A 13,309-nucleotide genomic window follows, 5' to 3' on the forward strand; every position below is an offset into this window, starting at 1 on the left:
GGGGGCTGGATCTGACCCAATGGCTTCTAAATCTGGTCCATGGACGGTCCGGGAATCAGCGTGTTTTTACATGAGTAGAATGTGTGCTTTTATTTAAAATGCATCTCTGGGTTATTTGTGGGGCCTGCTTGGTGTTTCTACATGAGTAGAATGTGTGATTTTATTTAAAATGCATCTCTGGGTTATTTGTGAGGCATAGGAATTTGTTCATTTTTTTTTTTCAAAATATAGTCCGGCCCCCCACAAGGTCTGAGGGACAGTGGACCGGCCCCCTGCTGAAAAAGTTTGCTGACCTCTGATGTACACACACACACCCTAAGAGGAAGCTGTCATGCTGGTGTCTCTAAATCACCTTCAGAATCAGAATTTACTGATTGCATCCCATCATTTGGTATCATTTTATAAATGTGGATGCCAGAGAACAATGTTCCTCCCAAATCTCCAAACACATAACATTGCTTTTCTATCAATGCTGTGGCTTTTCCATCAGCGATAGCAAAGAAACAAGCCCTCTTCCCAGCAACTAGCCTTGTTAATAATGTCGGCGAAGATTGAATTTGCCCTTTTTTTCTATTTTTTCCCCAGATGAGAGGTTTTAATATCATTAACGGAAAAATGAAACTGCTGGGGAATTGCCATTAACCTTCCTGCAGCGCAGGAGAGGCTTTCAGGGGTGAAATAAAATTGGATTTCATTTCCCGTATCAGGTAGCTAAAATGCCTTGATGACTTGGCCTTTTCCATGCCCTCTGATTCCCTGGGCTGGCAATCTGCCAATGTCGGCATTGAAAAGTTGTCGTCTATGGAGCCAGGCTATGGCCCCGTCTAGCTCAGTACTGTCTACACTGGCAGGCAGAAGCTCTCCAGGGTTTTCAATGAGGGGACATTCCCGGTCCTACTTGGAGATTTTGGGGCTTGAACCTGGGACCTTTTGCATGCAGAGCCAGTGCTCTGCAACTGAGCTACAGCCCCGTTGCAAATCAGAGACCACCAACCAACTATTATGGAAAGATGCTTTCTTAATTGCCTGCATAAGCTCCCCAGCACAGAAAGGTTTCAGCAGTAGGACCAGTGGTCAGGGATGGTGGGAACTGTGGTCCAAAAGCCGCTGGAGACCCAAGTTTGGGAAACACTGGTAGAGGTGGAAGCGGAATTTTTTATTGGCAGAGCATTTCACTGGGTCGATGACACGGTCGATGACACGGTCAATGACACAATGGCACAGTTTCTTGTTGCTGTCAGATGAGCCTTGGCAACTCAGGGGATGACCAATGACACTCCTGTGTTCTAGTTACAGGTAGGTAGTCGTGTTGGTCTGACACAGTCCAAACAAAATAAAAAATTCCTTCCAGTAGCACCTTAGAGACCAACTAAGTTTGTCACTGGTATGAGCTTTCGTGTACATGCACACTTCTTTAGATACACTGAGACAGATGTCACCAGACCCTTATGTATAGTGAGAGGGTGGGGAGGGGTATTACTCAGAAGGGTGGTGGGAATGGGTGATTGGCTGATAGGTGTGGTAAACCTGTTGACGCCTGTTAACGGCTGCAATTGGTCTTACAGGAAAAGCAAGGGATGAGGTGGCTAAAAATAGCTTTATCATGTATAATGAGATAAGAATCCAATGTCTCTATTCAGACCAGGTCTCTCCATGGTTTTAAGTTTGGTAATAAGTTGCAATTCAGCAACTTCTCTTTCCAGTCTATTTCTGAAATTCTTTTGTAATAAGACAGATACTTTGAGATCTTGTATAGAATGTCCAGGGAGATTGAAGTGTTCTCCTACTGATTTCTCTGTCTTGTGATTCCTGATATCAGATTTATGTCCATTTATCCTTTGGCGTAGGGTTTGGCCTGTTTGTCCAATATAGAGAGCTGAAGGGCACTGTTGGCATTTGATGAGCAATTAAATAGTCCTGAGATGGTATGTTTGATATTGTTGGGGCCAGTAATGGTGTTGTCCTGTGGCAGCAAAGTTGGGATCTGGTTTTATTGCAGGCTCTGGTGCCAGTGTCCATGTTAAGTCTGGTGGTTGTATTATCTTGGGTAAGGAGTTATTTAAGATTGGGTGGCTGTCTGTAGGCAATGAAAGGTCTTCTCAAACTAGGCCCTCCAGATGTTTTGAGACTACAATTCCCATCATCACTGACCACTGGTCCTGCTAGCTAGAGTTCATGGGAGTTGTAGGCCAAAAACATCTGGAGGGCCGCAGTTTAAGGAAGCCTGAGATAAGGGTTTGGTCCCTAAGATACCTTGGACCTTAAGTTGCTCAGGGCTTTGTAAAATAAAGCAAAATGAGAAACCAAATTTGACAGGTTTGGCTATTCCTGAGCATAATCCAATCTAAATCTCAAGGATCAAGTCTAATTGATCCAGATGTGGCCTCTCATCTGTCATATCAAAGGGGTGGTGGTTACTTGGCTGTGCTGGAGGCAGGGGACTGTTGGTTACCATGGAAATTCAATTCCCCCATTAACCTGATTGGGGAAGACAACCAGGATTTTCCTGCCAATTGCCTCTCTGATTGAACAATTTGAGCAGAGCTTTGAAATACAAAGGGGGGAAAAGCGAGGCAAGGGTCAAGCTGAAAAGCTGAGTCCAAAGCGCAGCAAGACTTACTACGGTTAGCGCTGCTTTAGAAAAACCTCCTGATGGATTACCACAGTGTGTTATTCATTGGGCTGCCTTTACAAACAGTTCGGAAACTCCAGCCGGTCCAAAGTACGGCAGTGAGGTTATTAATTAGGACTGGTAGATATGCAGTTCCCAAAGTTCCTTGGGGAAAGAGATGGACTCTGAATATTGTAGGGGAATAGGGGGGAGTGCTAATAACTCTCAGCACCCTTAACAAACTACAAGGCAGCAGATGGGACCAATCAGTGTTGTGGAATCTGCTGCTTCTGCCTCACTTGGCCTAATCGTAAGGCTGGCCGTGCCACCTTGACAGATTTCTCCAAAAGTATTTTCAAAGTGACTTATGCAGTTTCAGAGACCAAACCAAATCCGCACTCCCAGAGGTTGGGGCTTTCTCAGAGCACGTGCGAAGACTTGTTTTGGAAGTTAACTCCTGGCTGGGGAAGGGTTCGTCGAAGAAATGCCGCAACACCCCCCTGCGCTCTGCCTGTAGCCGAAAGCGAGTTCGCCTTCTGCTTTATCGTTTTCTTGAGCTCCGTCACCAAAGATTAATGGGGCGCATTTGCATGCAATGCGGCGTATCATATCCAGGGTTCTCCTGCAGAGATGTGCAAACCTCGGGTCAACTGCAACTTATGGGTTCAAAACGAAGTGCAAAAACGTGAAAAAAGCAAAGGAGGGAGAAGTTAGTGCAGGGTTCATAAATATCCCAGAAGTGTCTGATCGCAACATTAATGTCCAGTGACCTTCATGAAGTCAAATGGGCGTTCAGTCTCGGCTATATATTCTCCTAACCAGACCTCTGCAGTACGCCAGGCACACATGTTTGATGTTAGCAGAGAGATGCCGGCTGGACCAAGGCTGTATATCTGGGCATTTGAGAGAACACAGGTAGTAAAATGGCTATTTGAGCAAGATGTAGGGCATTAACTATATATATATATCGAAGGCATTTACAGAGCTTCTTCAAAGCACACAGTAAAATGCAGCAAACGTTTTAAAGCAAATGGATAAAAAGTGCTTCTCTGATCTGATATTGGGGGCTCACTGCCTGCAGTTAGCAAGATGTGTTTGGCTGGAGGATCTTAGGACCAAACTCCATGTTATAAGATCCTAAGAAGAGCCCAGTTGGATCAGCCCAGTTGGATGCTGGACCAGCTCATCTGGTCCAGCATCCTATTCTCACAGTAGCCAATCAGATGGCTCCAGGAAGTCCGCTGGCAGGACATTAAAGCAACAGCCATCCCTCAATGTTACCGTATTCATAAGAGCCTAAGGAGAACCCGGGTGAACCAGCTCAGTGGACCGCCCGATCCAGTGTCCTGTTCTCACATTGACTGACCAGATAACCATTATAAAAAGCCCACCAGCAGGACCCGAGTGCAGCAGAACTCTCCCCGCTTGCGATTCCTGGCTATTGGCATTCAGAGGTGTGCTGCCTCTGACAGCGAAGGGGGAACATGGTGTCAGGCTTCAGGGAATCTGGCCCCCCTGCCTCATGGCAGGCTGCCAGTAACGGAAGAAACAAGAAACTCTTAGCAAGCTATTTTATTCAATATTCACAGAGAAAGCAGTGCCTCAGATAATGGCGTTGCTCCGAGTAAAGTCCCACCCCCTCATTCTCTCCTACTGTATGTCATCCCTGCGCATGCTGATGTGTGCCTTCTGCCTCTGAGCTTATTGTTCTACTACTCCCAGTGCTCGTCTGGTCCTGGGGGTGGGGAGATCAGGAATACTTTCTAAGGACACTGAGTCTGTCAGCTGTCTCTCCCCCAGTGCTTCTTCTTCTTCTTCCTGCTGCTCCTCTCCCAATATTTCTCAGCTTCTTCCTTCTGCAGCCTCTATGACCTTCTGCAAACCACTGCTGTAAATCCTCTCCTCAGGAAGGTTCAGGAAGAGGGGGCGGAGGTCCCTACCATTCCTCCTCAGTCCAGTCCCTGACACATAGTCATCATAGATCAATGGCAACATTCTGAGGGATTCTGCAAGGCTGGGGACTCTGCAGAACTTGGTACTGCTGCCATTTCGCCAGATCTTGGCTTTCCAGAAATAGGTACTGGCGACAAACCGGGGATGGGCAACACACTCGGGTTGAATGTTATCTGTTAACTCTGTTCTATCCCGTTTTCTCTTTGCTATGGTTATTGTTTTTATTTAAACATGAACCAAGACTGTGTACATTGACCACTAACAACAAACCATACATTGCATATATTATTGCAAATTTATTATGCTGTTTTTGTGATGTACAAATGGCATGAGAAGACTTGGTCTATTTATTTGTATCATTTCTTACGCCTATTATCCCTGCTTATAAAACTCAATAACAAGTTGATTTAAAAAAACTGAGAGGCAGCCCTCCTTCAAGTGAAATTTGCTGCCAAGGAGTGTGATGGAGTCTCCTTCTTTGGAGGTATTTAAGCGGAGGCTTGACAGCCATCTGTCAGGAATGCTTTGATGGTGTTTCCTGCTTGGCAGGGGGTTGGACTGGATGGCCCTTGTGGTCTCTTCCAACTCTAGGATTCTATGATTCTACATGAAGAAGAAGATAAAGATTTGTGGGCCTAGAGAAAAGCAGCACAAAGGTAAGGGAGAATTCTTACTGCTGCTTATCTGTTCAGCATGGAATTTGCTTCTTCCCACTGGGCTTAGCCACAAACTAAGTGTGTGTAAGTAAATGATGCAAGACGAACTCATTACACGGCTGACATAGCAGCAGCTACCTGTGATTCCTTAGTGGGACGAGACCCTTAAGCCACCAGAGAGCTTATGTAAGAACCATTTTGGCTGACGTGGCAACAAATTTAATTTTAAATTTGTTTCTAGCCAATAGCACACGAGAGCCAACCTGGATCAATGGGCACAATCCCCTGATTGGCTGGGGTTGTTTCAAGAAGGTCATTATAGTGTATGGATCAGAAACCAGAGCTGTGAACAGTATATGAACAAGGAAAGTGGTGTGTGTGTGATACAAATTTAATAAACTACTACTACTACTACTACTACTACTACTTTTCACTCTCTGAAGCCTCTTGATTCAACTGGAGCAGTTTCCTGAGTGAACAATTTGCTCAGCCCTTAAAAACAACAACAAGGAGATTGCTCAAAAATTGCTGAGGGTTGAATTATTCACTTTTCCAGCTCATGGTTTTCTAGGATGCTGAGCGATGCATTTTTGACCCCTGCAGAACATGCCATTTCTAATAAGGAAAACAAAGGACTGTATAATTTTCCTGATGCTGACATGAACGTAAAACAACAACAACTGGATGATTTAATCCAAATATATATTCATCGAGTTTTAGGGGAAAGATGGGAGAAGGGTACATACTGAATAGCAAGAGAAGAAGGGGAAGAGAGAAAGGACGAGTGGATCGTTTTCAAAGGCATCTGGATATATGAAAACCAGGTTTTCATTGCGACCTCTCTAATGCCACCGTTGCGAAATTAGCAGCTGCTGTGACGTCAAAGGAAGGATCTTGCTTTCTGCTGTAGAGCTGCATGCCTTGAATTCACAACTAGGCTTGTGTTGTGTTCCATGATTGCCTTGGGATTCCTTTTCCGATTTCTACGTAAGGCAGTAGACACATCTGTTGGGAGGAAAACAACAAAAACATGAGCTACCTGAACCAGTGGAGGGTGATAGTCAGAAAGGCAACAGAGTACTCAGCTACACAGCTGCAAATAAAACATTTTGAATGTGTTGTAAAGTGCAGTGTGCAATTGTGTCACTAGATGGCACTGATGAGCTATAGCAAATTCAATGCATTTTTCAAAACGATTTTTTAAAAGCATTTTAACAACGTTTTCAACATGTGTGTAGATTCCACCCTATTCTTCCCTCGCTGATTCTTTCTCATGCCATGTGTCCTCATTCTTTCCTTCCTTCCTCCTCCTTCTCCAAGCCAGATAGCTTTGGATCTTCCTTTTCTAAATCTGTTGACTTGATGACTCCATGATGGTCCCATATAAGCTTCTACTCAGGATGGCTTTGTTTGTCAGGAGTATATATATATATATATATATATATATATATATATATATATATATATGTATATACTCCAACAGTTTATATATATATAACAGCCAATAGACTTTTGAAATATTTGTATGGGCAAATCTGACCAGTTGCATGATGACATAGTAATATCTCATTATGCATGGTGATCCCTGATTGGCTAGAAGAAGCCCCCAAAGTTTGGCAGTTTCCCTGCACTAAAGATTTTGTGTGTGTGTGTCTGTTGCCGGGAAGGGGGAGGGGAATAAGATCATTAAATTACCTAACGCTTTCACTCTTATCTCTGATGAACAGAGAACCACAAACTGGCCACCAGTCACTGTGTCCGTAGCGTTTCTTAAAGAGAGAACAATATAGACCTACAAAGGCCCCTTATGCAACTCTGGCTTTTAAAAAAATACCCCGTTAAATATTTCATGGTTGCTGCGGGCAGCATTTCAGGGCTCTCGTCGTCAGCCTTCTTCTGCGTTATGAAACATTTATCAGCCCGAGCCAGAAAGTCAACATCTCTGGCTGACAAGCCTGAAATTATTTGCAAACTGAGATGGAGCGAGTGAAAAGATATGTAGCACATGACCCTGAGGATTATGCTAAGCAAAAGAGTGAAGTAGAGGAAGCTGATCCATTGTGGCAAATGGGGCAGTGCCCCACAAACCTCCGCCTGCCCTCATCCTGCTTCCACCTGCCTTCCTTCCTATTTCCATCCAGTCCATGGGGTGGCCCTGGCTGTCAGCTTCCTCCTCCTCAGCCTCAGTGTCGCCCTCCCCAGGAGAGAGGAGGATGGGGACAAAACTAGAATCCTTTTGGCTCTGGCGCCACCTACTGTTGGCCTCCCTGCCTTGCAGTACTGTCCTGGTCCTGAAATGGCAACTAGGTGGCTGGGCAAGGGAGCTACCAGAATAGAAGTAAAAGGTTATTCCAAAATAAGCAAGCAAGGATGCAGTTTGGCTGGTGGTTTCCAAACAAGCTTTCTGTGTCTGTTTGCCCCAGAGACCTGTCAGGAGAAAAGAAGCAAGCATGCCTCTCAGTAAAGATGAAGTCAATCTGGACTCCCCACTCCTAGGCAGAAGTGGGGTCTACAACAAAATGTTACAGTGTGGTGTGCTCTGGTTTAGGGTATCCAACCAGCCAGCCACACACCCCTTCCTGAGAAAGGATTCCAACCCTCATTTTCTCATAATTTCCAACAGTTCATCAGCACCTGCCAAAGGAATGTGGTGCTGAAAAAGAGGAATGCTACCTACGTAGGGAATATGCTGAAAATGTGATTTCGTCGACTTTAAGGAGATTTTCCAGCTTAAGCTGGCCCCTCTCGTGGACCTGCCAACTGCACACTAGGTAAAGATTGCAGCCTGGGGGGGCTGAGCCATTTCACTCGAACTCGATATTAACTTTGGAAAGAATGAATGGCATGGTGGTGATTCAAGGGAACGTTTGCTCTGAAATAACCAGGACAGAGGCTACAAGCACGTGGGCTTTGCTGCAAAAGTGATTTCAGGTTGTTTAGGAAGATCCTTGCCTCAAGTTGACCCCAATCATATTCTACAGGCCGTGGCAAATCACAAGTGACCATCCCAGCCTACTCTTCCTTCCTTGGAACAGGTAACCATTGATGTCACACTGCAACCTGTGACACCCCTGTCCCCATTTTCTAAATGCGCTGTGTGTCAATTCCCTTTGTCCAGCCAGGACTGCTTCTTCTTCTTCTTTAGCAATCACTCGTAGCCAAGTAAGATTGTCTTCCATGAACACGGTTTTAACAATGAGTCCGTAAGTGATTGTGGAGGCCAATTCTGGACCCACACATCCTTCCACAGTGGGGACATTGGTTTCCGGGCAGGAGTTGATCACGGTGTGTATTTGCCAAGCGCGCCTTCCTCTTAGCACGTTTCTCCCTTGCGTCCTGAGTCTGAGTGTCTTCAAAGCCCATGACACCTTTGGTAAAGGCTGTTCTCCAACTGGAGCTCTCGCAGGCCAGTGTTTGTCTCAGACTACCTCGAACTGTGAAGGCAGAGCATTAACGTGGTGTCATAGTGTTTTAAATGCATGGTGTGACTCTGCCCACCAATAATAATCAATTTGTGGTGGATTTATACTGCCTTGGGCTCTGAGTTCTTCAGGGGAGGTCCTCCTCTCAGTTCCGCCACCTTCACAGATATGTTTGCTGGGGCCTTCTCAGTGGTGGCTCCCAGACTTTGGAACTCCTTACCTAGAGAAGCTAGACTGGCTCTCTTGTTGTTGACCTTCCATTGGAAGCTGAAGACTTTTTGTTCCAACAGTCTTTGGGGAACTGACTGACTTCTTCTTTTTTAAAAAAAGGAAGGGCTTTTAATAGTGCTGTATTTATTATCTATATTTCAATAAATCTGTTTTTTATATTCTTTTAATCCCATTACAATTCAGTTACTTTCTCATGATTGTCTTTTATATTTTTCAGCTTTGTCATTTTAATTTGTGTAAGCTTCCTTGAGTCCTGGTTTGGGGAAAAGGCAGAATACAAATAAATAGAGTAATTATTATTATTATTATTATTATTATTATTATTATTATTATTATTATCATCATCCGGGAATGCCCACCCATTTTGCATCATTTGCTCTGCAAAAACCATTGAAATTAATGAACTTAGGTTAACCATGGCCAGCGATAAAGCCTTATAGGATTTTGTTCTTTTTTAAAAAATATATGGGTTGTATCCAGCACTGGTTCTACTACTGAAAATAATGGACATGATTAACCTAGGTGCCTTGCTTCAGACCCTCCAAATGTCCTTATTTTCCAGGGATGTCCCTGATTTAGAGAAGCCATCCCGGTTTCTGATTTGATACCGGAATGTCCCACTTTTCCTTAAGATGTCCCTATTTTCATTGGAGAAATGTTGGAGGGTATGGAGTTATCTGACACCCGAGCTATCTGAAGGCAATCCTGTACATAGAAGTTTTTTTTAAAAAAAAAAGTTTAATGATTTATTATGTTTGTATAATAAGCTTCCCAGAGTGGCTGGGGCAACCGAGTAAGATGTGTGGGGTATAAATAGTAAAATTATCATTATGGAATCGGACGTCCCTATTTTAATCGGAGAAATGTTGGAGTGTATGCTGTTTTCCATGGGTCTACCCCAAGTAGGACTTCGTTCAATACAATCCTGTATTTCCTTCCTGGGTAGGGGGGATGCTCCAGTTAATGCAAAACAAATTTATTTTGCATTTCGGCATCGAAAAGCCACAGCAGATGTCTCCTTGACATGCTTAATGGGTTTACAAGGCAGCCTGCTTAGAAACGAGTTCCCCCACCCTTGTCAGAAACAGCAGGTTGTTTGTAAGCCGAGGCAGGAAAACGAGCAAGAAGAAAAGCCCTAAACAATCTGTTTTCTGGCTGCATTGAAAACAGCACATCATAAGCTCACAACAGGACCCTCCTGGCTGTTTTCTGTTTATTACATTGAAAAATGAAAGCGTAGGCCGGCTGGCCGACATTAATTTTGTCACCCCTGCAGGGAATCTCCCATCTTGACTGCCTGCCTTTTGTTTGGTTTCATTTCTCGGAGGGGAAATAACTGGCGCCTGTCCAGTTAGGGAAACGGCATCCCCGATTGGCTGCTAGCGGAAGGGGTGCTGGTGACTGTATCTCGGCACCGCAACAAAATGTCCTCTCCAGCACTGGAGCCCCGTTTACAAGAGGTCATTTGGGCTATTCTCATGCCTGGGGGTGGCAAACATGCAGCATTTATCCAGCCTGTGGCTGCCATTTTGTTATTCCCAGAATGCTCTAGGGCAGTGATGGAGAACCGATGACACGTGTGTCAGACGTGACACGCAGAGCCCTCACTGCTGGCACGCGCCCCATCGGCCCATTCACACTGTTGTCCCCCCCCCCAATTTGTTCTCCTGCTCCTCCTACAGCTTGTCTCCGCTAGAGCTTGTCTCCGCTGTTAAAACCCGAATCCTTTGTTGTAGTTGTTATTGTTGCTGGTAGCAAGAGATTGGTTTTTTAACCCTTTCTGTGCTGTTTTTTCCTGGCGCTTTGGCAGACTATGATTTGGGTGTAACAGCATTCATTTTTTAACCTGTTCTGTGCTGGGTTTTTTGGCGCTTTGGCAGACTATGTCGGTGCTGCGTGTTAGTTCCAGCGAAGGTATTATTCATCATTTATTTCTGTTCTCTTCCCCCCCCCCAAAAGCACAGCAGCTTTGGGGCATCCCCCCCAAAAGCAAAGCAACTTTTGCACCCCCCAAAAAACCTCCAAAACTTTGGTCAGCAGTTCCCCCCAAAAGCTCATCAACTCTGGGCACTTTGTGATAAATAAGGGTTTTTTGGTTTGGTTAAATAATTAGTTTTTGGTTTATTAAATACAATTATATATTACAATTATACATTTTTGTTATTTAAACTATAAATATTGTGAAATTATGTTTTTTTCTCTCGAAGTGACACACCACCCGAGTTATGCTTGGTTTTTTGTCAAATTTTGACACACCAAGCTCAAAAGGTTGCCCATCACTGCTCTAGGGGAAGGGCTTCACAGCAACAACGGCCCCGATGAGCAAAAATGGTCCCTGTTCTGGAGTGTTTTTATTTATTCGTTTGCCCTGCTGTTTCCCTCTCTCTGATTTCAGTTTGGGGCAATTTGCAAGGGAAAAGGGCTGTAATGCAATAGTGGAGAGGATCTGCTTTGCGTGCAGAAAGTCTGAGGTAAAATTCCCCACATCTCCGCTGAAAGGGGATCGTGTGTCAGTAGATCTGGTGAAGACTCTGGGGAACCAGGAGACAAAACAATGATATTGATAATCAGAATTGATATAAAGTACATCCCAGTATCCTTTCTTAAGGAAAGGATGTTAGCTGGGTAGCAGAGCAGCTGCTTTGCATTCCGCTAGTTCAAGGTTCGATTCCTGCCAGCAGCAGGTAGGGCTGGGATTGTCCCCTGAAGCCCCTGCCAGTCAGTGTAGACAATATGGAGCCAGATGGACTACAAGTCTGACTCTATAAAGGAGAGCTTCCTATTTAAACCAGCCCCCTTTTCTTCAGAACCATGGGAACTGGAATATTGCTTTATGTTTAGGGGAAGGGCTATAGCTCAGTGTCACAGCAGCTGGTTTTCGTTCATAAGGTCCCCAGTCCAATCTCTGGCATCTCCACATTGGGCTGGGAGAGAGACTCATGCCCGAAACCCTGGAGAGCAGGTGGCCAATCAGTGAAGGCAATACTGAACTAGGTGGACCAAAGGCTTTACTCTACGTTCATCTGGAACAATGCTATGCTATGACTAGAGATGAACAAATTTGGGCATTTTGACTCCTATCAGTTTCTAATTTCTCCAGTTCTCCGCATTTCTGCATCAGCTTGCATTTTTTTTTAAAAAAAGAAGCAGCAAAAATCATTGTGAAATTCACCAGCATTTTTAGTGCAAGTGTCTCCTAGCAGATACATTTATGTATATGCCTATTTGCCCAATATACACATTTCTTTTGCAGAAATCCCCCCCAAATCTAATGCCTTTTAAGATACTACTTTCAAACATGCATGCATTTTTACACACACACACTCCCCCCCCCCAATATAGTGGTACCTTGGTTCTCAAACTTAATTTGGTTCGAAAACCAAGGCACGGCTTCCAATTGGCTGCAGGAGCTTCCTGCACTCAATCGGAAGCCGCGGAAGCCATGTTGGACGTTTGGCTTCCGAAAAATGTTTGCAAACCAGAACACTCACTTCCGGGTTTGCGGCGTTCGGGAACCGATTTGTTCAGGAGCCAAGCCGTTCGAGTACCGAAGTACCATTGTATATGTATTTCCATTTGGTTGAAGAAGTACAGTGCAACGTGCAGGAAATTTTCAGTTTGCATATCGTATCCGGAAGTGCGAATCATGTCGGTTTGTGTTACAGTCCAAACAGAATGGACTTCTTCCACATTCCTAAATACTATACAGCTGGTTTCATTCCTTGTTGGCTGGTTTCAGAAGGGGTGTTGTAGAGTGCTTCTCAATACCGAGGGTTTTTAGGCTAAGACCAACTACAGTTCCCACAATTCTTTGAGGGCCCTGAAAATGCCTTCCTGGGAATATGTCCTTGACCTCTGACCAGGCCTCTTGCTTGCTTGGAGAAGAGGATACAGAGGGTGCGTGGATGCAGAAACTGCCTTAATGTCCAAAGGCAAAATTTGCATCTGTTGCTCCTCCCACTTTGCCTCTGCCCCCACCCACCACTTGTGTCTGGCTCTGGGAAGGTTGCTCAGAAGGGAAATGTGGTCTTTGGGTTGGAGAAGCACCCTGAGACCTTCAGGTATAGAGCGGCATATGAATTCAATAAGTAACAATAAATAAACAAAAAGTTTCCCCACCCCTGAGTTAAATCGTGATTTCTTCTTCCCCTGAGCTATAACCATTGGTGACTGGTGCTCATTGGGACTAGCAGGCAGAAAAATGCAGGTAAGTGAGGTAGTCACAAGAAAAACCTGCACCCCACCCCTCTTTGGTAATTTTTAAATGCCATTTCTTGGAAGGTATCAGGGAAAAAAAAGGGGAAATGTTTGGCCACACACAAACTAGAGCTTTTTACCGGTTGATACTGGAAATATAATTGCTGGACTAGACAGGTCCAACATGGCTTTTATGTTCAATCAGAAAACAGCAACCAGAGTAACCTTGGCAAAGAATT

The sequence above is a fragment of the Zootoca vivipara genome, chromosome 6 (genome assembly GCF_965207765.1).
Source record: "Zootoca vivipara chromosome 6, rZooViv2.hap1.1, whole genome shotgun sequence".
Classification (NCBI taxonomy): Eukaryota; Metazoa; Chordata; class Lepidosauria; order Squamata; family Lacertidae; genus Zootoca; species Zootoca vivipara.